This window comes from Oncorhynchus keta, unplaced genomic scaffold (assembly GCF_023373465.1).
Source record: "Oncorhynchus keta strain PuntledgeMale-10-30-2019 unplaced genomic scaffold, Oket_V2 Un_contig_4464_pilon_pilon, whole genome shotgun sequence".
In the NCBI taxonomy this organism is placed as follows: Eukaryota; Metazoa; Chordata; class Actinopteri; order Salmoniformes; family Salmonidae; genus Oncorhynchus; species Oncorhynchus keta.
In genome coordinates this window covers 146,579-172,274 of record NW_026287783.1, presented here as the reverse complement: position 1 = coordinate 172,274, position 25,696 = coordinate 146,579, and the positions used below count along the sequence as shown (strand labels likewise).

Genomic DNA, 25,696 nt, shown 5'->3' with positions numbered 1-25,696 from the left:
CTTTAATGCAACCCTCTCTCTCTATTTTCTCTTTAATACAACCCTGTCTCTCTCTTTTCTCTTTAATCCAACCCTCTCTCTTTTCTCTTTAATCCAACCATCTCTCTCCCCTCTTTAATCCAACCCTCTCTCTCTCTCTTTAATCCAACCCTCTCTCTCTTCTCTTTAATCCAACCCTCTCTCTCTCTCTTCTCTTTAATCCAACCCTCCCTCTCTCTTTTCTCTTTAATCCAACCTATCTCTCTCTCTCTTTAATCCAACCCTCTCTCTCTTCTTGTCTTTAATCCAACCTCTCTCTCTTTAATCCAACCCTCTCTCTTTCTTCTCTTTAATCCAACCCTCTCTCTTCTCTTTAATCCAACCCTCTCTCTCTCTCTTCTCTTTAATCCAACCCCTCTCTCTCTTAATCCAACCCTCTCACTCTTCTCTTTAATCCAACCCTCTCTCTCTCCTCTTTAATCCAACCCCTCGCTCTCTCTAATCCAACCCTCTCTCTCTTCTTCACTTTAATCCAAACCCTCTCTCTCTCTCTCTTCTTCGCTTAATCCAACCCTCTCTCTCTTCTCTTTAATACAACCATCTCTTCTTTTAATCCAACTCTCTCTCTCACTTTCTCTCTTTAATCCAACCCTCTCTCTCTCTTCTCTTTAATCCAACCCTCTCTCTCTCTTCTTAATACAACCCTCTCTCTCTTCTCTTTAATACAACCATCTTCTCTTTAATCCAACCCTCTCTCTATATATATATAATCCAACCCCTCTCTCCTCCCTGTCCCTCTTTAATCCAACCCTCTCACTCCTCTCTCTCTTTAATCCAACTCTCTCTCTTCTTTAATCCAACCCTCTCTCTCCCTCTTCTAATCCAACCTCTCTCTCTTAATCCAACCCTCTCTCTCTCTCTCTTCTTTGCTTTAATCCAACCCTCTCTCTCCTCTCTTTAATACAACAATCTCTCTCTTTTAATCCCTCTCTCCCTCTTTCTCTCTTTAATCCAACCCTCTCTCTTCTCTTCTCTTTAATACAACCATCTCTCTCCAACCCTCTCTATATATATATATATAACCAACCCTCTCTCTCTCTCTCCCTCTTTAATACAACCCTCTCTCCTTCTCTTTAATACAACCATCTCTCTCTTTAATCCAACTCTGTCTCTCTCTTTTAATACAACAATCTCTCTCTCTTTAATCCCTCTCTCTCTCTCTCTTTCTCTCTTTAATCCAACCCTCTCTCTCTCTTCTTTTCTTTAATACAACACTCTCTCTCTTCTCTTTAATACAACCATCTCTCTCTCTTTAATCCAACTCTCTCTCTCTCTTTCTCTCTTTAATCCAACCCTCTCACTCTCTTCTCTTTAATCCAACCCTCTCTCTCTCTCGTCTTCTCTTTAATACAACCCCTCTCTCTCTTCTCTTTAATACAACCATCTCTCTCTCTTTAATCCAACCCTATCTCTATATATATATAATCCAACCCTCTCTCTCTATATATATAATCCAACCCTCTCTCTCTCTCCCTGTCCCTCTTTAATCCAACCCTCTCTCTCTCCCTGTCCCTCTTTAATCCAACTCTCCCTCTCTCACTCTCTCTCTTTAATCCAACCTTCTCTCTCTCCCTGTCCCTCTTTAATCCAACCCTCTCTCTCTCCCTGTCCCTCTTTAATCCAACCCTCTCTCTCTCACTCTCTCCTCTTTAATCCAACCCTCTCTCTCTCCCTGTCCCTCTTTAATCCAACCCTCTCTCTCTCCCTGTCCCTCTTTAATCCAACCCTCTCTCTCTCTCCCTGTCCCTCTTTAATCCAACCCTCTCTCTCTCCTGTCCCTCTTTAATCCAACCCTCTCTCTCTCTCCTGTCCCTCTTTAATCCAACCCTCTCTCTCTCTCTCTCTCTTTAATCCAACCCTCTCTCTCTCCCTGTCCCTCTTTAATCCAACCCTCTCTCTCTCTCCCTGTCCCTCTTTAATCCAACCCTCTCTCTCTCCCTGTCCCTCTTTAATCCAACCCTCTCTCTCCCCTGGCCCTCTTTAATCCCTCTCTCTCTCTCCCTGTCCCTCTTTAATCCAACCCTCTCTCTCTCCCTGTCCCTCTTTAATCCAACCCTCTCTCTCTCTCCCTGTCCTCTTTAATCCAACTCTCCTCTCTCACTCTCTCTTTTTAATCAACCCTCTCTCTCACTCTTCTAATCCAACCCTCTCTCTCCCTCTCTCTCTTTAATCCAACCCTCTCTCTCTTAATCCAACCCTCTCTCTCTTAATCCAACCCTCTCTCCTCTCTCTCTTTAATCCAACCCTCTCTCCCTTCCCAGCCTGTGCTGCTGTAGTACAGATGATCAGAGCAGATAAAAGACAAAGCTCCTGTCTCTCTGTAACGTCTCCCGTTGATGTGAAGGCAGCAGTCTTGCATGTTTATACCATAATGTGTTTGTTTGTGGTTAAATCCTGCCCTCCAGGGCGCTGTGCTGCTCAGTACTCAGCCTTGCAGCTCCACAGTACGACTGCATCCAAAATGGCACCCTATTCCCTACATAGTGCACTACTCTCAACCCGAGCCCTATGGGTAAAGGGAACAGGGCACCATTTGGGACGCAGATGGAGCCATTAGAACCAGCAGCTGTTTGACACAGAGTTTGATAGCAACTCATACATATTCATTTCTGGCTTATTGAGAGGATCAGGGAGGCGGAGTCAGACACAAAGACACATTCTGGAAGGTGCTGGTTGTACCCTCTCTCTCTGTCTGTGTCCTCTCTACCTGTCTCTCTCTCTCTACCTCTCCCTCTCTGTCCTCTCTCTCTCTCCCTCTCTCTCTCTCTCTCTGTGTCTGTCTCCTCTCTGCTCTCCCTCTCTTTCTACCATCTCTCTCTGTCTCTCTCTGTATCTCTCTGTCTCTCTCTCTATGTCTGTATCTCTCTCTCACTCTCTCTGTCTCTCTCTCTGTGTCTGTCTCTCTCTCTCTCTCCCTCTATCTCTCTCTCTCTTCTCTCTCCCCCTCCTCCCCTCTCTCTCTGTCTGTCTCTCTGTCTCTGTCTCTCTCTCTCTCTCTCTCTCTCTCTCTCTCTCTCTCTCTCTGTATCTCTCTATCTCTCTCTGTCTCTCTCTCTGTGTCTGTGTCTCTCTCTCACTCTCTCTCCCTCTCTATCTCTCTCTCTCTCTCTCTCCCCCCCCTCTCTCTCCCCCTCTCTCTCTCTGTCTCTCTCCTCTACCTCTCCCTCTCTGTCTCTCTCTCTCTCTCTCTCTCCCTCTCTCTCTCTCTGTGTCTGTCTCTCTCTCTCGCTCTCCCTCTTTCTACCATCTCTCTGTCTCTCTCTGTATCTCTGTCTCTCTCTCTATGTCTGTATCTCTCTCTCACTCTCTCTGTCTCTCTCTCTGTGTCTGTGTCTCTCTCACTCTCTCTCCCTCTCTATCTCTCTCTCTCTCTCTCTCTCCCCCTCTCTCTCCCCTCTCTCTCTCTCTCTCTCTCTCTCTCTGTCTCTCTCTCTCTCTCTCTCTCTCTCTCTCTCTCTCTCTCTCTCTCTGTCTCTCTCTATCTCTCTCTGTCTCTCTCTGTGTCTGTGTCTCTCTCTCACTCTCTCTCCTCTCTATCTCTCTCTCTCTCTCTCTCTCTCACCCTCTCTCTCCCCTCTCTCTCTCTCTCTCTCTGTCTCTCTCTCTGTCTCTCTCTCTCTGTCTCTCTGTCTCTCTCTCTGTCTCTCTCTCTGTCTGTCTCTCTCTGTCTCTCTCTCTGTCTCTCTCTCTCGGTCTCTCTCTCGGTCTCTCTCTCTCTCTCCCTGTCTCTCTGTCTCTGTCTCTCTGTCTATCGATCTCTCTCTGTCTCTCTGTCTCTCTCTCTCTGTCTGTCTGTCTCTCTCTCTCTGTCTCTCTCTCTCTCTCTCTCTCTCTCTCTCTCTCTCTCTCTCTCTTCTCTTTCTCTCTGTCTATCTATCTCTCTCTCTCTCTCCCCCGTTCTGCTTTTAGCCAGGGCTGAATCAAACACACGCTCCGTTTCAGCTGGATGTCTCAGACATCAGAAGGGGAGCTTAGTCATGGTGCAGGTGTGTGTCGGCACGAAGCAGGCGTTGTCAATGGGCTTAGAGCTCTGCGTCTTGCTGTGCTGCGATTGGTCAGCGGACAGTCATGTGGAGCAGGTCTCTGATGTCACTGCATCCTCGGGAGCTCAGTACCAATCAGAGAGTGTGGAGGGAGGGATAGCGAGAATTATAGTTTGGCTGGTATGAGGGTGTCATGGGTGTTTGTGTTTGTGTTGAGCTAGTGCTGATGGTTTTGGAGAACAGTCCCCAGGCTAGATGGTAAGCCAATAGGAAGCCAGCTATTCAAACCCACTGCTGAGCACTGTGCTGTTCCTCATCGCGCCACCAGGTGTCAGGCTTTCTCTACATTTTTACCCCAGCCAGCTCTGAGGAGCATCAGAATGTCATGCTGTTCAACGTATTCCTGTCATGTAGTATTCTCTGAAGAGGACAGAGGACGTTATTCTGAAGAGGACAGAGGACGGCCAGACGACGTTATTCTGAAGAGGACAGAGGACGGTAGACGACGTTACTCTGAAGAGGACAGAGGACGGTCAGACGACGTTACTCTGAAGAGGACAGAGGGCTTCAGACGGCGTTACTCTGAAGAGGACAGAGGGGCGGTCAGACAACGTTACTCTGAAGAGGACAGAGGGCGGTCAGACGACGTTACTCTGAAGAGGACAGAGGGCGGCCAGGCGGCGTTACTCTGAAGAGGACAGAGGACGGTCAGACGACGTTACTCTGAAGAGGACAGACAACGTTACTCTGAAGAGGACAGAGGACGGTCAGACGACGTTACTCTGAAGAGGACAGAGGACGGTCAGACGACGTTACTCTGAAGAGGACAGAGGACGGCCAGGCGACGTTATCTGAAGAGGACAGAGGACGGTCAGACACGTTACTCTGAAGAGGACAGAGGACGGTCAGACGACGTTACTCTGAAGAGGACAGAGGACGGCCAGACGACGTTATTCTGAAGAGGACAGAGGACGGCCAGACGACGTTATTCTGAAGAGGACAGACAACGGCCAGACGACGTTATTCTGAAGAGGACAGACAACGGCCAGATGACGTTATTCTGAAGAGGACAGAGATCGGCCAGACGACGTTACTCTGAAGAGGACAGACAACGGCCAGACGACGTTACTCTGAAGAGGACAGAGATCGGGCCAGACGACGTTACTCTGAAGAGGACAGAGGACGGCCAGACAACGTTACTCTGAAGAGGACAGAGGACGGCCAGACGACGTTACTCTGAAGAGGACAGAGGGACGGCCAGACGACGTTACTCTGAAGAGGACAGAGGACGGCCAGACAACGTTACTCTGAAGAGGACAGAGGACGGCCAGACAACGTTACTCTGAAGAGGACAGAGGACGGCCAGACGACGTTACTCTGAAGAGGACAGAGGACGGCCAGACAACGTTACTCTGAAGAGGACAGACAACGGCCAGACGACGTTACTCTGAAGAGGACAGAGATCGGCCAGACGACGTTACTCTGAAGAGGACAGAGGACGGCCAGACAACGTTACTCTGAAGAGGACAGACAACGGCCAGACGACGTTACTCTGAAGAGGACAGACAACGGCCAGACGACAGGCTGTCCTTGAACAGGATGTGATTCAGGGGTAAAGGGGCAGGGAGTGTAAAGACAAAACATCTGTCTGTCTGTCTGTCTCTCTTTGTTTCAGCCTGCAGTCTCAGCTCAAAGTGCTTTCAGGGGTTTTTGAACTTTCTTAACCCAGCTAAGGGGGCATCAACTAGTCCTGACTCACCCAAATGTTACTCTATACTACAGCCCTATTCCCTATATAGTACACTACTCTATACTACAGCCCTATTCCCTATATAGTACACTACTCTATACTACAGCCCTATTCCCTATATAGTACACTACTCTATACTACAGCCCTATTCCCTATATAGTACACTACTCTATACTACAGCCCTATTCCTATATAGTACACTACTCTATACTACAGCCCTATTCCCTATATAGTACACTACTCTATACTACAGCCCTATTCCCTATATAGTACACTACTCTATACTACAGCCCTATTCCCTATATAGTACACTACTCTATACTACAGCCCTATTCCCTATATAGTACACTACTCTATACTACAGCCCTATTCCCTATATAGTACACTACTCTATACTACAGCCCTATTCCTATATAGTACACTACTCTATACTACAGCCCTATTCCCTATATAGTACTACTCTATACTAGAGCCCTATTCCCTATATAGTACACTACTCTATACTACAGCCCTATTCCCTATATAGTACACTACTCTATACTACAGCCCTATTCCTATATAGTACACTACTCTATACTACAGCCCTATTCCCTATATAGTACACTACTCTATACCACAGCCCTATTCCCTATATAGTACACTACTATATACTACAGCCCTATTCCTTATATAGTACACTACTCTATACTACAGCCCTATTCCCTATATAGTACACTACTTTATACTACAGCCCTATTCCCTATATAGTACACTACTCTATACCAGAGCCCTATTCCCTATATAGTACACTACTCTATACTACAGCCCTATTCCCTATATAGTACACTACTCTATACTACAGCCCTATTCCCTATATAGTACACTACTTTATACTACAGCCCTATTCCCTATATAGTACACTACTCTATACTCAGCCCTATTCCCTATATAGTACACTACTCTATACTACAGCCCTATTCCCTATATAGTACACTACTTATACTACAGCCCTATTCCCTATATAGTACACTACTCTATACTACAGCCCTATTCCCTATATAGTACACTACTATACTACAGCCCTATTCCCTATATAGTACACTACTTTATACTACAGCCCTATTCCCTATATAGTACACTACTCTATACTACAGCCCTATTCCCTATATAGTACACTACTCTATACTACAGCCCTATTCCCTATATAGTACACTACTCTATACTACAGCCCTATTCCCTATATAGTACACTACTTTATACTACAGCCCTATTCCCTATATAGTACACTACTCTATACTACAGCCCTATTCCCTATATAGTACACTACTCTATACTACAGCCCTATTCCCTATATAGTACACTACTCTATACTACAGCCCTATTCCCTATATAGTACACTACTCTATACTACAGCCCTATTCCCTATATAGTACACTACTGTAGACGAGAGCCCTATTCCCTATATATAGTACACTACTCTATACTACAGCCCTATTCCCTATATAGTACACTACTCTATACTACAGCCCTATTCCCTATATAGTACACTACTGTAGACGAGAGCCCTATTCCCTATATAGTACACTACTCTATACTACAGCCCTATTCCCTATATAGTACACTACTCTATACTACAGCCCTATTCCCTATATAGTACACTACTCTATACTACAGCCCTATTCCCTATATAGTACACTACTCTATACTACAGCCCTATTCCCTATATAGTGCAATACTTTATACTACAGCCCTATTCCCTATATAGTACACTACTCTATACTACAGCCCTATTCCCTATATAGTACACTACTTTTATACTACAGCCCTATTCCCTATATAGTACACTACTCTATACTACAGCCCTATTCCCTATGTAGTACACTACTCTATACTACAGCCCTATTCCCTATATAGTACACTACTCTATACTACAGCCCTATTCCCTATGTAGTACACTACTCTATACTACAGCCCTATTCCCTATATAGTACACTACTCTATACTACAGTCCTATTCCCTATATAGTACACTACTCTATACTACAGTCCTATTCCCTATATAGTACACTACTCTATACTACAGCCCTATTCCCTATATAGTACACTACTCTATACTACAGTCCTATTCCCTATATAGTACACTACTCTATACTACAGCCCTATTCCTATATAGTACACTACTCTATACTACAGCCCTATTCCCTATATAGTACACTACTCTATACTACAGCCCTATTCCCTATATAGTACACTACTCTATACTACAGCCCTATTCCCTATATAGTACACTACTCTATACTACAGCCCTATTCCCTATATAGTACACTACTATAGACCAGAGCCCTATTCCCTATATAGTACACTACTCTATACTACAGCCCTATTCCCTATATAGTACACTACTCTATACTACAGCCCTATTCCCTATATAGTACACTACTCTATACTACAGCCCTATTCCCTATATAGTACACTACTATAGACCAGAGCCCTATTCCCTATAGTACACTACTCTATACTACAGCCCTATTCCCTATATAGTACACTACTATAGACCAGAGCCCTATTCCCTATATAGTACACTACTATAGACCAGAGCCCTATTCCCTATATAGTACACTACTCTATACTACAGCCCTATTCCCTATATAGTACACTACTATAGACCAGAGCCCTATTCCCTATATAGTACACTACTCTATACTACAGCCCTATTCCCTATATAGTACACTACTATAGACCAGAGCCCTATTCCCTATATAGTACACTACTATAGACCAGAGCCCTATTCCCTATATAGTACACTACTCTATACTACAGCCCTATTCCCTATATAGTACACTACTATAGACCAGAGCCCTATTCCCTATATAGTACACTACTATAGACCAGAGCCCTATTCCCTATATAGTACACTACTCTATACTACAGCCCTATTCCCTATAGTACACTACTATAGACCAGAGCCCTATTCCCTATATAGTACACTACTCTATACTACAGCCCTATTCCCTATATAGTACACTACTCTATACTACAGCCCTATTCCCTATATAGTACACTACTATAGACCAGAGCCCTATTCCCTATATAGTACACTACTATAGACCAGAGCCCTATTCCCTATATAGTACACTACTCTATACTACAGCCCTATTCCCTATATAGTACACTACTATAGACCAGAGCCCTATTCCCTATATAGTACACTACTATAGACCAGAGCCCTATTCCCTATATAGTACACTACTCTATACTACAGCCCTATTCCCTATATAGTACACTACTCTATACTACAGCCCTATTCCCTATATAGTACACTACTCTATACTACAGCCCTATTCCCCTATATAGTACACTACTTATACTACAGCCCTATTCCCTATATAGTACACTACTCTATACTACAGCCCTATTCCCTATATAGTACACTACTCTATACTACAGCCCTATTCCTATATAGTACACTACTCTATACTACAGCCCTATTCCCTATATAGTACACTACTCTATACTACAGCCCTATTCCCTATATAGTACACTACTGTAGACGAGAGCCCTATTCCCTATATAGTACACTACTCTATACTACAGCCCTATTCCCTATATAGTACACTACTCTATACTACAGCCCTATTCCCTATATAGTACACTACTCTATACTACAGCCCTATTCCCTATATAGTACACTACTCTATACTACAGCCCTATTCCCTATATAGTGCAATACTTTATACTACAGCCCTATTCCCCTATATAGTACACTACTCTATACTACAGCTCTATTCCCTATATAGTACACTACTTTATACTACAGCCCTATTCCCTATATAGTACACTACTCTATACTACAGCCCTATTCCCTATGTAGTACACTACTCTATACTACAGCCCTATTCCCTATATAGTACACTACTCTATACTACAGCCCTATTCCCTATGTAGTACACTACTCTATACTACAGCCCTATTCCCTATATAGTACACTACTCTATACTACAGTCCTATTCCCTATATAGTACACTACTCTATACTACAGTCCTATTCCCTATATAGTACACTACTCTATACTACAGCCCTATTCCCTATATAGTACACTACTCTATACTACAGTCCTATTCCTATATAGTACACTACTCTATACTACAGCCCTATTCCCTATATAGTACACTACTCTATACTACAGCCCTATTCCCTATATAGTACACTACTCTATACTACAGCCCTATTCCTATATAGTACACTACTCTATACTACAGCCCTATTCCCTATATAGTACACTACTCTATACTACAGCCCTATTCCCTATATAGTACACTACTATAGACCAGAGCCCTATTCCTATATAGTACACTACTCTATACTACAGCCCTATTCCCTATATAGTACACTACTCTATACTACAGCCCTATTCCTATATAGTACACTACTCTATACTACAGCCCTATTCCTATATAGTACACTACTATAGACCAGAGCCCTATTCCCTATATATACACTACTCTATACTACAGCCCTATTCCCTATATAGTACACTACTATAGACCAGAGCCCTATTCCCTATATAGTACACTACTATAGACCAGAGCCCTATTCCTATATAGTACACTACTCTATACTACAGCCCTATTCCCTATATAGTACACTACTATAGACCAGAGCCCTATTCCTATATAGTACACTACTCTATACTACAGCCCTATTCCCTATATAGTACACTACTATAGACCAGAGCCCTATTCCTATATAGTACACTACTATAGACCAGAGCCCTATTCCCTATATAGTACACTACTCTATACTACAGCCCTATTCCTATATAGTACACTACTATAGACCAGAGCCCTATTCCCTATATAGTACACTACTATAGACCAGAGCCCTATTCCCTATATAGTACACTACTCTATACTACAGCCCTATTCCTATATAGTACACTACTATAGACCAGAGCCCTATTCCCTATATAGTACACTACTCTATACTACAGCCCTATTCCTATATAGTACACTACTCTATACTACAGCCCTATTCCCTATATAGTACACTACTATAGACCAGAGCCCTATTCCCTATATAGTACACTACTATAGACCAGAGCCCTATTCCCTATATAGTACACTACTCTATACTACAGCCCTATTCCCTATATAGTACACTACTATAGACCAGAGCCCTATTCCTATATAGTACACTACTATAGACCAGAGCCCTATTCCCTATATAGTACACTACTCTATACTACAGCCCTATTCCCTATATAGTACACTACTATAGACCAGAGCCCTATTCCCTATATAGTACACTACTATAGACCAGGGCCCTATTCCCTATATAGTACACTACTATAGACCAGAGCCCTATTCCCTATATAGTACACTACTATAGACCAGAGCCCTATTCCCTATATAGTACACTACTATAGACCAGGGCCCTATTCCCTATATAGTACACTACTTTAGACCAGAGCCCTATTCCCTATATAGTACACTACTATAGACCAGGGCCCTATTCCCTATATAGTACACTACTTTAGACCAGAGCCCTATTCCCTATATAGTACACTACTATAGACCAGGGCCCTATTCCCTATATAGTACACTACTATAGACCAGGGCCCTATTCCCTATATAGTACACTACTTTAGACCAGAGCCCTATTCCCTATATAGTACACTACTATAGACCAGAGCCCTATTCCCTATATAGTACACTACTGTAGACCAGAGCCCTATTCCCTATATAGTACACTACTGTAGACCAGAGCCCTATTCCCTATATAGTACACTACTGTAGACCAGAGCCCTATTCCCTATATAGTACACTACTGTAGACCAGAGCCCTATTCCCTATATAGTACACTACTATAGACCAGAGCCCTATTCCCTATATAGTACACTACTATAGACCAGAGCCCTATTCCCTATATAGTACACTACTATAGACCAGAGCCCTATTCCCTATATAGTACACTACTTTAGACCAGAGCCCTATTCCCTATATAGTACACTACTGTAGACCAGAGCCCTATTCCCTATATAGTACACTACTGTAGACCAGAGCCCTATTCCCTATATAGTACACTACTGTAGACCAGAGCCCTATTCCCTATATAGTACACTACTATAGACCAGAGCCCTATTCCCTATATTGTACACTACTATAGACCAGAGCCCTATTCCCTATATAGTACACTACTGTAGACCAGAGCCCTATTCCCTATATAGTACACTACTGTAGACCAGAGCCCTATTCCCTATATAGTACACTACTATAGACCAGAGCCCTATTCCCTATATAGTACACTACTGTAGACCAGAGCCCTATTCCTATATAGTACACTACTGTAGACCAGAGCCCTATTCCTATATAGTACACTACTGTAGACCAGAGCCCTATTCCCTATATAGTACACTACTCTATACTACAGCCCTATTCCCTATATAGTACACTACTTAGACCAGAGCCCTATTCCCTATATAGTACACTACTCTATACTACAGCCCTATTCCCTATATAGTACACTACTTTATACTACAGCCCTATTCCCTATATAGTACACTACTGTAGACCAGAGCCCTATTCCCTATATAGTGCACTACTTTAGACCAGGGCCCTATTCCCTATATAGTACACTACTCTATACTACAGCCCTATTCCCTATATAGTACACTACTGTAGACCAGAGCCCTATTCGCTATATAGTACACTACTTTATACTACAGCCCTATTCCTATATAGTACACTACTGTAGACCAGAACCCTATTCCCTATATAGTACACTACTTTAGACCAGAGCCCTATTCCTATATAGTACACTACTATACACCAGAGCCCTATTCCCTATATAGTACACTACTGTAGACCAGAGCCCTATTCCTATATAGTGCACTACTTTAGACCAGGGCCCTATTCCCTATATAGTACACTACTCTATACTACAGCCCTATTCCCTATATAGTACACTACTGTAGACCAGAGCCCTATTCGCTATATAGTACACTACTTTATACTACAGCCCTATTCCCTATATAGTACACTACTGTAGACCAGAGCCCTATTCCCTATATAGTGCACTACTTTAGACCAGGGCCCTATTCCCTATATAGTACACTACTATAGACCAGAGCCCTATTCCCTATATAGTGCACTACTTTAGACCAGAGCCCTATTCCCTATATAGTACACTACTTTAGACCAGAGCCCTATTCCCTATATAGTGCACTACTATAGACCAGAGCCCTATTCCCTATATAGTGCACTACTTTATACTACAGCCCTATTCCCTATATAGTACACTACTCTATACTACTCTACGTTATACTACAGCCCTATTCCCTATATAGTACACTACTTCATACTCTACCCTATTATATATATAGTACACTACTCTATACTACTACGTTATACTACAGCCCTATTCCCTATATAGTACACTACTCTATACTCTACTCTCTATTATATATATAGTACACTACTCTATACTCTACTCTCTATTATATATATAGTACACTACTCTACTACTCTACGTTATACTACAGCCCTATTTCCTATATAGTACACTACTTTAGACCAGGCCCTATTCCATATGTAGTGCACTACTATAGACCAGAGCCCTATTCCCTATATAGTACACTACTGTAGACCAGAGCCCTATTCGCTATATAGTACACTACTTTATACTACAGCCCTATTCCCTATATAGTACACTACTGTAGACCAGAGCCCTATTCCCTATATAGTACACTACTGTAGACCAGAGCCCTATTCCCTATATAGTACACTACTGTAGACCAGAGCCCTATTCCCTATATAGTACACTACTGTAGACCAGAGCCCTATTCGCTATATAGTACACTACTTTATACTACAGCCCTATTCCCTATATAGTACACTACTCTCTACTACAGTCTATTATATATATAGTACACTAATCTATACTACTGTATACTAGATCCCTATTCCATATGTAGTACACTACTTTATACTACAGCCCTATTCCATATGTAGTACACTACTCTATACTCTAGCCCTATTATATATATAGTACACTACTCTATACTACTCCAGCTACAGCCCTATTCCCTATATAGTGCACTACTTTAGACCAGGGCCCTATTCCCTATATAGTGCACTACTATAGACTAGAGCCCTATTCCTATATAGTGCATACTTTAGACCAGAGCCCTATTCCCTATATAGTGCACTACTTTAGACCAGAGCCCTATTCCCTATATAGTGCACTACTATAGACCAGAGCCCTATTCCCTATATAGTGCACTACTTTATACTACAGCCCTATTCCCTATATAGTACACTACTACTACTTAGATACTATAGCCCTATTCCCTATATAGTACACTACTTTAGACCTACTCTCTATTATATATATAGTACACTACTCTATACTACTCTACGTTATACTACAGCCCTATTCCATATGTAGTACACTACTCTATACTCTACTCTCTATTATATATATAGTACACTACTCTATACTCTACTCTCTATTATATATAGTAGTACACTACTCTATACTACTCTACGTTATACTACAGCCCTATTTCCTATATAGTACACTACTTTAGACCAGGCCCTATTCCATATGTAGACTACTATAGACCAGAGCCCTATTCCCTATATAGTGCACTACTATAGACCAGAGCCCTATTCCCTATATAGTACACTACTATAGACCAGAGCCCTATTCCATATGTAGTGCACTACTATAGACCAGAGACCCTATTAGTGCACTATTATAGACCAGAGCCCTATTCTATAGACCAGAGCCCTATTCCCTATATAGTGCACTACTATAGACCAGGGCCCTATTCCCTATTAGTACACTACTATAGACCAGGGCCCTATTCCCTATATAGTGCACTACTATAGACCAGGGCCCTATATATATCTTTTAACCAGGGCCGATAGGGGATAAGGATGATATGGATGCACAGGAGACAGGTGAGACTGTCTCACTGCTGGGTGATAGGGGAGACAGGCCAGACTGTCTCACTGCTGGGTGATTGGGGAGACATGCCAGACTGTCTCACTGCTGGGTGATAGGGGAGACAGGCCAGACTGTCTCACTGCTGGGTGATAGGGGAGACAGGCCAGACTGTCTCACTGCTGGGTGATTGGGGGAGACATGCCAGACTGTCTCACTGCTGGGTGATAGGGGGAGACAGGCCAGACTGTCTCACTGCTGGGTGATAGGGGGAGACAGGCCAGACTGTCTCACTGCTGGGTGATAGGGGGAGACAGGCCAGACTGTCTCACTGCTGGGTGATAGGGGGAGACAGGCCAGACTGTCTCACTGCTGGGTGATAGGGGGAGACAGGCCAGACTGTCTCACTGCTGGGTGATAGGGGGAGACAGGCCAGACTGTCTCACTGCTGGGTGATAGGGGGAGACAGGCCAGACTGTCTCACTGCTGGGTGATAGGGGGAGACAGGCCAGACTGTCTCACTGCTGGGTGATAGGGGGAGACAGGAGCAGACTGTCTCACTGCTGGGTGATAGGGGGAGACAGGCCAGACTGTCTCACTGCTGGGTGATAGGGGGAGACAGGCCAGACTGTCTCACTGCTGGGTGATAGGGGGAGACAGGCCAGACTGTCTCACTGCTGGGTGATAGGGGGAGACAGGCCAGACTGTCTCACTGCTGGGTGATAGGGAGACAGGCCAGACTGTCTCACTGCTGGGTGATAGGGGGAGACAGGCCAGACTGTCTCACTGCTGGGTGATAGGGGAGACAGGCCAGACTGTCTGTCTGATCTGAAGACAGTCTCACTGCTGGGTGATAGGGGAGACAGGCCAGACTGTCTCACTGCTGGGTGATAGGGGGAGACAGGCCAGACTGTCTCACTGCTGGGTGATAGGGGGAGACAGGAGCAGAACGTCTCACTGCTGGGTGATAGGGGAGACAGGCCAGACTGTCTCACTGCTGGGTGATAGGGGGAGACAGGAGCAGAACATCTCACTGCTGGGTGATAGGGGGAGACAGGAGCAGAACGTCTCACTGCTGGGTGATAGGGGGGAGACAGGAGCAGACTGTCTCACTGCTGGGTGATAGGGGAGACAGGAGCAGAACATCTCACTGCTGGGTGATAGGGGGAGACAGGAGCAGAACGTCTCACTGCTGGGTGATAGGGGGAGACAGGAGCAGACTGTCTCACTGCTGGGTGATAGGGGGAGACAGGAGCAGACTGTCTCACTGCTGGGTGATAGGGGGAGACAGGAGCAGACTGTCTCACTGCTGGGTGATAGGGGGAGACAGGAGCAGACTGTCTCACTGCTGGGTGATAGGGGGAGACAGGAGCAGACTGTCTCACTGCTGGGTGATAGGGGGAGACAGGAGCAGACTGTCTCACTGCTGGGTGATAGGGGGAGACAGGAGCAGACTGTCTCACTGCTGGGTGATAGGGGGAGACAGGAGCAGACTGTCTCACTGCTGGGTGATAGGGGGAGACAGGCCAGACTGTCTCACTGCTGGGTGATAGGGGAGACAGGGGCAGACTGTCTCACTGCTGGGTGATAGGGGGAGACAGGAGCAGACTGTCTCACTGCTGGGTGATAGGGGGAGACAGGCCAGACTGTCTCACTGCTGGGTGATAGGGGGAGACAGGCCAGACTGTCTCACTGCTGGGTGATAGGGGGAGACAGGAGCAGACTGTCTCACTGCTGGGTGATAGAGGTAGAGTTATGGTATTGATCCTATACAATGGAGAACAGAGGTATTGATCCTACACAACGGAGAACAGAGGTATTGATCCTATACAATGGAGAACAGAGGTATTGATCCTATACAATGGAGAACAGAGGTATTGATCCTATATAACGGAGAACAGAGATATTGATCCTATACAATGGAGAACAGAGGTAGAGTTATGGTATTGATCCTATACAACGGAGAACAGAGGTAGAGTTATGGTATTGATCCTATACAATGGAGAACAGAGGTATTGATCCTAGTGCGACACAAACACAGAGTTACGCAAACAAACGCACAGTCAATAACACAATAGAAAACAAATAGAACATAAAAATAAAACATTTCATCATGAAATACACCGAGCCTATTGAGGGCCTCCTCATCATTGGTCATAGAACACTTCCTGCTTTCATCAACAAACTCTTTAGCACAAATATAATCATTCAGGAAACCTGAAGTCCGTTGTCCCTTGAGACAGCATGTAATGCAACACATGGACATTTCAGATAGCCATCTAAATGACCCCTTCTTGTCCCTTGAGACAACACATGGAGATGTCAGATAGCCATCTAAATGACCCTTCTTGTTCCCTGAGTATAGATTGAAATATGTTCTGTCTTTTACACATACACTTCCTTGTAATCGGGGAGAAGAAGGATATGACAGAGGACTTACTTTCGTTTTCTTACTATTTTAATTCCTACATTTTTTTTTTCATGACGGACTACTGATTTGATTGAATGCCGCAGGAGGACTCTGTTTGAGCATGCGCAGTACCCTGTCAGCATGGAGTTGAGGAAGTTTTGTGCCAGAGGCACCTGAGCGTAAATTGTCTCTTATTCAAACCACTACGGGGACGTTTCTACACATGGTAAGGTTCAAACTTCATTGTTCGTAGAAGGATAATGTCATTGTTCATGTTGTGTTTCGGTCAAAAGAAGTTATAAAACAGTCTCTAACTCAAACGAACGTTGTTTTATCAGCTATCAAGGAATTGTGTCCAGGTGAGTTGAGAATCAATCGCGCGGAATGTTGCCGTTCTTCACGCCTTTCCGTCGTCTCGTCCGTTTTACCGGATTTAATAAAGGACGCTTCAGTTCCAGTTCTGGACTCGTCTTGTTTTCTAAATGATTAACAACCTGAAACAACAGTAATAGATGTATTATGATCTGCGTGTGCTGCTTAGGCCACGTGTAGTTATTCTGTTTTATGAGAAAACATTGGAAAACTTTTGCACCGAAGTAAAGTTGGTTTTATATTCACACATTCATCAGACATTCGCCGAAAAGCCATTTTAATATGTAAAAATCAATTACTAATTCACCTTTAGTCACAGAATCATTAAGCTGATTTAGTTTATAAATGTCTAGTATACTTTTACAACTTTTTTTTGTTCTGAGTAGAAATTCCCGTTTTGACATGATAGAAATACACACAATCTATAAAATGCCATTTTAAAGTGGTATAAATCAATAACTAATTGGCTGTTTGTCACAGAGATGGTTCCATTTAGCTGCGGATGACAGCAAAGGACTTCAACAAAGCCAACATAGAAAATGATTGGAAAAGGGGCCTCTGCTGTTAAATTAGAGACTTATAAATACATTACCGTTGTGCCTTGTAACTACTTTAAAATGCAGAACCGTTGTGCCTTGTAACTACTTTAAAATGCAGAACCGTTGTGCCTTGTAACTACTTTAAAATGCAGAACTGTTGTGCCTTGTAACTACTTTAAAATGCAGAACTGTTGCACTAAAAATACAAACATGGATTTGGCATACAATTTAAGATGGTAAACGTACAGTTTTATGTAAACATTGTCTAATTTCCTATAGAACAAATTGCACTTGAAATTAACATTTCTTTTAAAGCTAAATGCATATTTTCCCTTTTTTTCTGAGACAATCACTGAATTAGTTATTTATTTCTACATCTTCAAATTCAATATTTGAGCTTTTATGAATTTCTATCAAATCAAAACTGGAATTTTTCCCTTGAAACAAAAGTTGTAAAATTATACTAGACATTTTATAGAATAAATCAGACCTAGTTTGATGTTTCTGTGACAAACGGTGAATTAGTTATTGATTTTTACATTTTTAAATGGCTTTTGGTTGAATGACGGTCGAATGTCTGGTGAATGTCTGGTGAATGTCTGAATGTCTGGTGAATGTCTGGTGAATGTCTGAATGTCTGGTGAATGTCTGGTGAATGTCTGGTGAATGTCTGGTGAATGTCTGTTGAATGTCTGGTGAATGTCTGAATGTCTGGTGAATGTCTGGTGAATGTCTGAATGTCTGTTGAATGTCTGGTGAATTGAATGTCTGGTGAATGTCTGGTGAATGTCTGAATGTCTGGTGAATGTCTGGTGAATGTCTGAATGTCTGTTGAATGTCTGTTGAATGTCTGGTGAATGTCTGGTGAATGTCTGGTGAATGTCTGGTGAATGTCTGGTGAATGTCTGAATGTCTGTTGAATGTCTGGTGAATGTCTGTTGAATGTCTGGTGAATGTCTGGTGAATGTCTGGTGAATGTCTGAATGTCTGGTGAATGTCTGGTGAATGTCTGGTGAATGTCTGAATGTCTGTTGAATGTCTGGTGAATGTCTGAATGTCTGGTGAATGTCTGGTGAATGTCTGGTGAATGTCTGGTGAATGTCTGGTGAATGTCTGAATGTCTGGTGAATGTCTGAATGTCTGGTGAATGTCTGGTGAATGTCTGGTGAATGTCTGTTGAATGTCTGGTGAATGTCTGGTGAATGTCTGGTGAATGTCTGGTGAATGTCTGAATGTCTGGTGAATGTCTGGTGAATGTCTGGTGAATGTCAGAATGTGTGAAATACAAAACCAACTTGACCTCGATGACATTTACCTACTTATGTTGCTACTTGGATCAAAAATACCAGGAGTCACACACAGAATGATTTATCATGAAACCCTTTTCCAGCATGCGATGTAGATTATGAAAAGATTATTCTAATATATAATAATAATATAATAATATTAGTTTAATAAACTAATATTCTAGTTTCGTGGGATCATTTCCGTCAGCCCTGTCAACAGGTATTGTATCATTTCTGTACCTTCAGGGATTTGTAACGCGCCACTGAGCGGATGTTAAACCTGCCTACAGTTCATTCCAGATCGTGTGATATAACCAAGACGTTGCGTGTCCGTTACAGGGCGGTGCACTTGCCCGTACAAACCGCCGCCACAGTGTTGAACTAACACGCGGACCAGACCGTGTGTTTTGTTTTAGTCCAGACGCCATCAGGACACGCAGGTGGACAAAACGGGGTTAAACATTGGCTTGTTATTTTACATGACATACACAAAGTAGGATTAGTTCCTACAGCAGGGCTCCTCAAGCCTCTTCCTGGAGAGATACCCTCCTATAGGACAGGGCTCCTCAAGCCTCTTCCTGGAGAGATACCCTCCTATAGGACAGGGCTCCTCAAGCCTCTTCCTGGAGAGATACCCTCCTATAGGGCAGGGCAGGGCTCCTCGAGCCTCTTCCTGGAGAGATACCCTCCTATAGGGCAGGGCAGGGCTCCTCGAGCCTCTTCCTGGAGAGATACCCTCCTATAGGACAGGACAGGGCTCCTCAAGCCTCTTCCTGGAGAGATACCCTCCTATAGGACAGGGCTCCTCAAGCCTCTTCCTGGAGAGATACCCTCCTATAGGACAGGGCAGGGCTCCTCAAGCCTCTTCCTGGAGAGATACCCTCCTATAGGACAGGACAGGGCTCCTCAAGCCTCTTCCTGGAGAGATACCCTCCTATAGGACAGGGCTCCTCAAGCCTCTTCCTGGAGAGATACCCTCCTATAGGACAGGGCTCCTCAAGCCTCTTCCTGGAGAGATACCCTCCTATAGGGCAGGGCTCCTCAAGCCTCTTCCTGGAGAGATACCCTCCTATAGGGCAGGGCAGGGCTCCTCGAGCCTCTTCCTGGAGAGATACCCTCCTATAGGACAGGACAGGGCTCCTCAAGCCTCTTCCTGAGAGATACCCTCCTATAGGACAGGGCTCCTCAAGCCTCTTCTTGGAGAGATACCTCCTATAGGACAGGGCAGGGCTCCTCAAGCCTCTTCCTGGAGAGATACCCTCCTATAGGACAGGGCTCCTCAAGCCTCTTCCTGGAGAGATACCCTCCTATAGGACAGGGCAGGGCTCCTCAAGCCTCTTCCTGGAGAGATACCCTCCTATAGGACAGGGCAGGGCTCCTCAAGCCTCTTCCTGGAGAGATACCCTCCTATAGGACAGGGCTCCTCAAGCCTCTTCCTGGAGAGATACCCTCCTATAGGACAGGGCAGGGCTCCTCAAGCCTCTTCCTGGAGAGATACCCTCCTATAGGACATGGCAGGGCTCCTCAACCCTGTTCCTGGAGAGATACCCTCCTATAGGACAGGGCTCCTCAAGCCACTTCCTGGAGAGATACCCTCCTATAGGACAGGGCAGGGCTCCTCAAGCATCTTCCTGGAGAGATACCCTCCTATAGGACAGGGCTCCTCAACCCTCTTCCTGGAGAGATACCCTCCTATAGGACAGGGCTCCTCAAGCCTCTTCCTGGAGAGATACCCTCCTATAGGACAGGGCAGGGCTCCTCAAGCCTCTTCCTGGAGAGATACCCTCCTATAGGACATGGCAGGGCTCCTCAAGCCTCTTCCTGGAGAGATACCCTCCTATAGGACATGGCAGGGCTCCTCAAGCCTCTTCCTGGAGAGATACCCTCCTATAGGACAGGGCTCCTCAAGCCTCTTCCTGGAGAGATACCCTCCTATAGGACAGGGCTCCTCAAGCCTCTTCCTGGAGAGATACCCTCCTATAGGACAGGGCTCCTCAAGCCTCTTCCTGGAGAGATACCCTCCTATAGGACAGGGATCCTCAAGCCTCAAGCCTCTTTCTGGAGAGATACCCTCCTATAGGACAGGGCAGGGCTCCTCAAGCCTCTTCCTGGAGAGATACCCTCCTATAGGACAGGGCAGGGCTCCTCAAGCCTCTTCCTGGAGAGATACCCTCCTATAGGACAGGGCAGGGCTCCTCAAACCTCTTCCTGGAGAGATACCCTCCTATAGGACATGGCAGGGCTCCTCAAGCCTGTTCCTGGAGAGATACCCTCCTATAGGACAGGGCAGGGCTCCTCAACCCTCTTCCTGGAGAGATACCCTCCTATAGGACAGGGCTCCTCAACCCTCTTCCTGGAGAGATACCATCCTATAGGACATGTCAGGGCTCCTCAAGCCTCTTCCTGGAGAGATACCCTCCTATAGGACAGGGCAGGGCTCCTCAAGCCTCTTCCTGGAGAGATACCCTCCTATAGGACAGGGCTCCTCAAGCCTCTTCCTGGAGAGATACCCTCCTATAGGACATGGCAGGGCTCCTCAACCCTCTTCCTGGAGAGATACCCTCCTATAGGACAGGGCTCCTCAAGCCTCTTCCTGGAGAGATACCTCCTATAGGACAGGGCAGGGCTCCTCAAGCCTCTTCCTGGAGAGATACCCTCCTATAGGACAGGGCAGGGCTCCTCAAGCCTCTTCCTGGAGAGATACCCTCCTATAGGACAGGGCAGGGCTCCTCAAGCCTCTTCCTGGAGAGATACCCTCCTATAGGACAGGGCAGGGCTCCTCAAACCTCTTCCTGGAGAGATACCCTCCTATAGGACATGGCAGGGCTCCTCAAGCCTCTTCCTGGAGAGATACCCTCTTATAGGACAGGGCAGGGCTCCTCAAGCCTGTTCCTGGAGAGATACCCTCCTATAGGACAGGGCAGGGCTCCTCAAGCCTCTTCCTGGAGAGATACCCTCCTATAGGGCAGGGCAGGGCTCCTCAAGCCTCTTCCTGGAGAGATACCCACCTATAGGACAGGGCTCCTCAAGCCTCTTCCTGGAGAGATACCCTCCTATAGGACAGGGCAGGGCTCCTCAAGCCTCTTCCTGGAGAGATACCCTCCTATAGGACAGGGCAGGGCTCCTCAACCCTCTTCCTGGAGAGATACCCTCCTATAGGACAGGGCTCCTCAACCCTCTTCCAGGTGAGATACCTCCTATAGGACAGGGCAGGGCTCCTCAAGCCTCTTCCTGGAGAGATACCCTCCTATAGGACAGGGCAGGGCTCCTCAAGCCTCTTCCTGGAGAGATACCCTCCTATAGGACATGGCTCCTCAACCCTCTTCCTGGAGAGATACCCTCCTATAGGACAGGGCAGGGCTCCTCAAGCCTCTTCCTGGAGAGATACCCTCCTATAGGACAGGGCAGGGCTCCTCAACCCTCTTCCTGGAGAGATACCTCCTATAGGACAGGGCAGGGCTCCTCAAGCCTCTTCCTGGAGAGATACCCACCTATAGGACAGGGCTCCTCAAGCCTCTTCCTGGAGAGATACCCTCCTATAGGACAGGGCAGGGCTCCTCAAGCCTCTTCCTGGAGAGATACCCTCCTATAGGACAGGGCAGGGCTCCTCAACCCTCTTCCCGGAGAGATACCCTCCTATAGGACAGGGCTCCTCAACCCTCTTCCAGGTGAGATACCCTCCTATAGGACATGTCAGGGCTCCTCAAGCCTCTTCCTGGAGAGATACCCTCCTATAGGACAGGGCAGGGCTCCTCAAGCCTCTTCCTGGAGAGATACCCTCCTATAGGACAGGGCTCCTCAAGCCTCTTCCTGGAGAGATACCCTCCTATAGGACATGGCAGGGCTCCTCAACCCTCTTCCTGGAGAGATACCCTCCTATAGGACAGGGCAGGGCTCCTCAAGCCTCTTCCTGAGAGATACCTCCTATAGGACAGGGCTCCTCAAGCCTCTTCCTGGAGAGATACCTCCTATAGGACAGGGCTCCTCAAGCCTCTTCCTGAGAGATACCTCCTATAGGACAGGGCTCCTCAAGCCTCTTCCTGGAGAGATACCCTCCTATAGGGCAGGGCAGGGCTCCTCGAGCCTCTTCCTGGAGAGATACCCTCCTATAGGACAGGACAGGGCTCCTCAAGCCTCTTCCTGGAGAGATACCCTCCTATAGGACAGGGCTCCTCAAGCCTCTTCCTGGAGAGATACCCTCCTATAGGACAGGGCTCCTCAAGCCTCTTCCTGGAGAGATACCCTCCTATAGGGCAGGGCAGGGCTCCTCGAGCCTCTTCCTGGAGAGATACCCTCCTATAGGACATGGCAGGGCTCCTCAAGCCTCTTCCTGGAGAGATACCCTCCTATAGGACAGGGCAGGGCTCCTCAAGCCTGTTCCTGGAGAGATACCCTCCTATAGGACAGGGCAGGGCTCCTCAAGCCTGTTCCTGGAGAGATACCCTCCTATAGGACAGGGCAGGGCTCCTCAAGCCTCTTCCTGGAGAGATACCCTCTATAGGACAGGGCAGGGCTCCTCAAGCCTCTTCCTGGAGAGATACCCTCCTATAGGACAGGGCTCCTCAAGCCTCTTCCTGGAGAGATACCCTCCTATAGGACAGGGCTCCTCAAGCCTCTTCCTGGAGAGATACCCTCCTATAGGACAGGGCTCCTCAAGCCTCTTCCTGGAGAGATACCCTCCTATAGGGCAGGGCAGGGCTCCTCGAGCCTCTTCCTGGAGAGATACCCTCCTATAGGACAGGACAGGGCTCCTCAAGCCTCTTCCTGGAGAGATACCCTCCTATAGGACAGGGCTCCTCAAGCCTCTTCCTGGAGAGATACCTCCTATAGGACAGGGCAGGGCTCCTCAAGCCTCTTCCTGGAGAGATACCCTCCTATAGGACAGGACAGGGCTCCTCAAGCCTCTTCCTGGAGAGATACCCTCCTATAGGACAGGGCTCCTCAAGCCTCTTCCTGGAGAGATACCCTCCTATAGGACAGGGCTCCTCAAGCCTCTTCCTGGAGAGATACCCTCCTATAGGACAGGGCTCCTCAAGCCTCTTCCTGGAGAGATACCTCCTATAGGACAGGGCAGGGCTCCTCAAGCCTCTTCCTGGAGAGATACCCTCCTATAGGACAGGGCTCCTCACGCCTCTTCCTGGAGAGATACCCTCCTATAGGACAGGGCAGGGCTCCTCAAGCCTCTTCCTGGAGAGATACCCTCCTATAGGACAGGACAGGGCTCCTCAAGCCTCTTCCTGGAGAGATACCCTCCTATAGGACAGGGCTCCTCAAGCCTCTTCCTGGAGAGATACCCTCCTATAGGACAGGGCAGGGCTCCTCAAGCCTCTTCCTGGAGAGATACCTCCTATAGGACAGGGCAGGGCTCCTCAAGCCTCTTCCTGGAGAGATACCCTCCTATAGGACAGGGCTCCTCAAGCCTCTTCCTGGAGAGATACCCTCCTATAGGACAGGGCTCCTCAAGCCTCTTCCTGGAGAGATACCTCCTATAGGACAGGGCTCCTCAAGCCTCTTCCTGGAGAGATACCCTCCTATAGGACAGGGCAGGGCTCCTCAAGCCTCTTCCTGGAGAGATACCCTCCTATAGGACAGGGCTCCTCAAGCCTCTTCCTGGAGAGATACCCTCCTATAGGACAGGGCAGGGCTCCTCAAGCCTCTTCCTGGAGAGATACCCTCCTATAGGACAGGGCAGGGCTCCTCAAGCCTCTTCCTGGAGAGATACCCTCCTATAGGACAGGGCTCCTCAAGCCTCTTCCTGGAGAGATACCCTCCTATAGGACAGGGCAGGGCTCCTCAAGCCTCTTCCTGGAGAGATACCCTCCTATAGGACATGGCAGGGCTCCTCAACCCTGTTCCTGGAGAGATACCCTCCTATAGGACAGGGCTCCTCAAGCCTCTTCCTGGAGAGATACCTCCTATAGGACAGGGCAGGGCTCCTCAAGCCTCTTCCTGGAGAGATACCCTCCTATAGGACAGGGCTCCTCAACCCTCTTCCTGGAGAGATACCCTCCTATAGGGGGCTCCTCAAGCCTCTTCCTGGAGAGATACCATCCTATAGGGCAGGGCAGGGCTCCTCAAGCCTCTTCCTGGAGAGATACCCTCCTATAGGACATGGCAGGGCTCCTCAAGCCTCTTCCTGGAGAGATACCCTCCTATAGGACATGGCAGGGCTCCTCAAGCCTCTTCCTGGAGAGATACCCTCCTATAGGACAGGGCTCCTCAAGCCTCTTCCTGGAGAGATACCCTCCTATAGGACAGGGCTCCTCAAGCCTCTTCCTGGAGAGATACCCTCCTATAGGACAGGGCTCCTCAAGCCTCTTCCTGGAGAGATACCCTCCTATAGGACAGGGATCCTCAAGCCTCTTTCTGGAGAGATACCTCCTATAGGACAGG

General features: G+C 46.4%; 1 protein-coding gene across 1 annotated transcript in view; it reads left to right on the top strand.

Annotated features, from left to right (window-relative positions):
* Positions 1-17,163: 17,163 nt before the first annotated feature.
* The window catches only part of LOC127924695 (rho GTPase-activating protein 8-like), a 66,392-nt gene continuing 57,859 nt past the window's right edge, over positions 17,164-25,696 (top strand). The window contains 1 exon segment of the mRNA XM_052509405.1: positions 17,164-17,332. The gene's annotated coding sequence lies outside the window, so the exon portion shown is untranslated.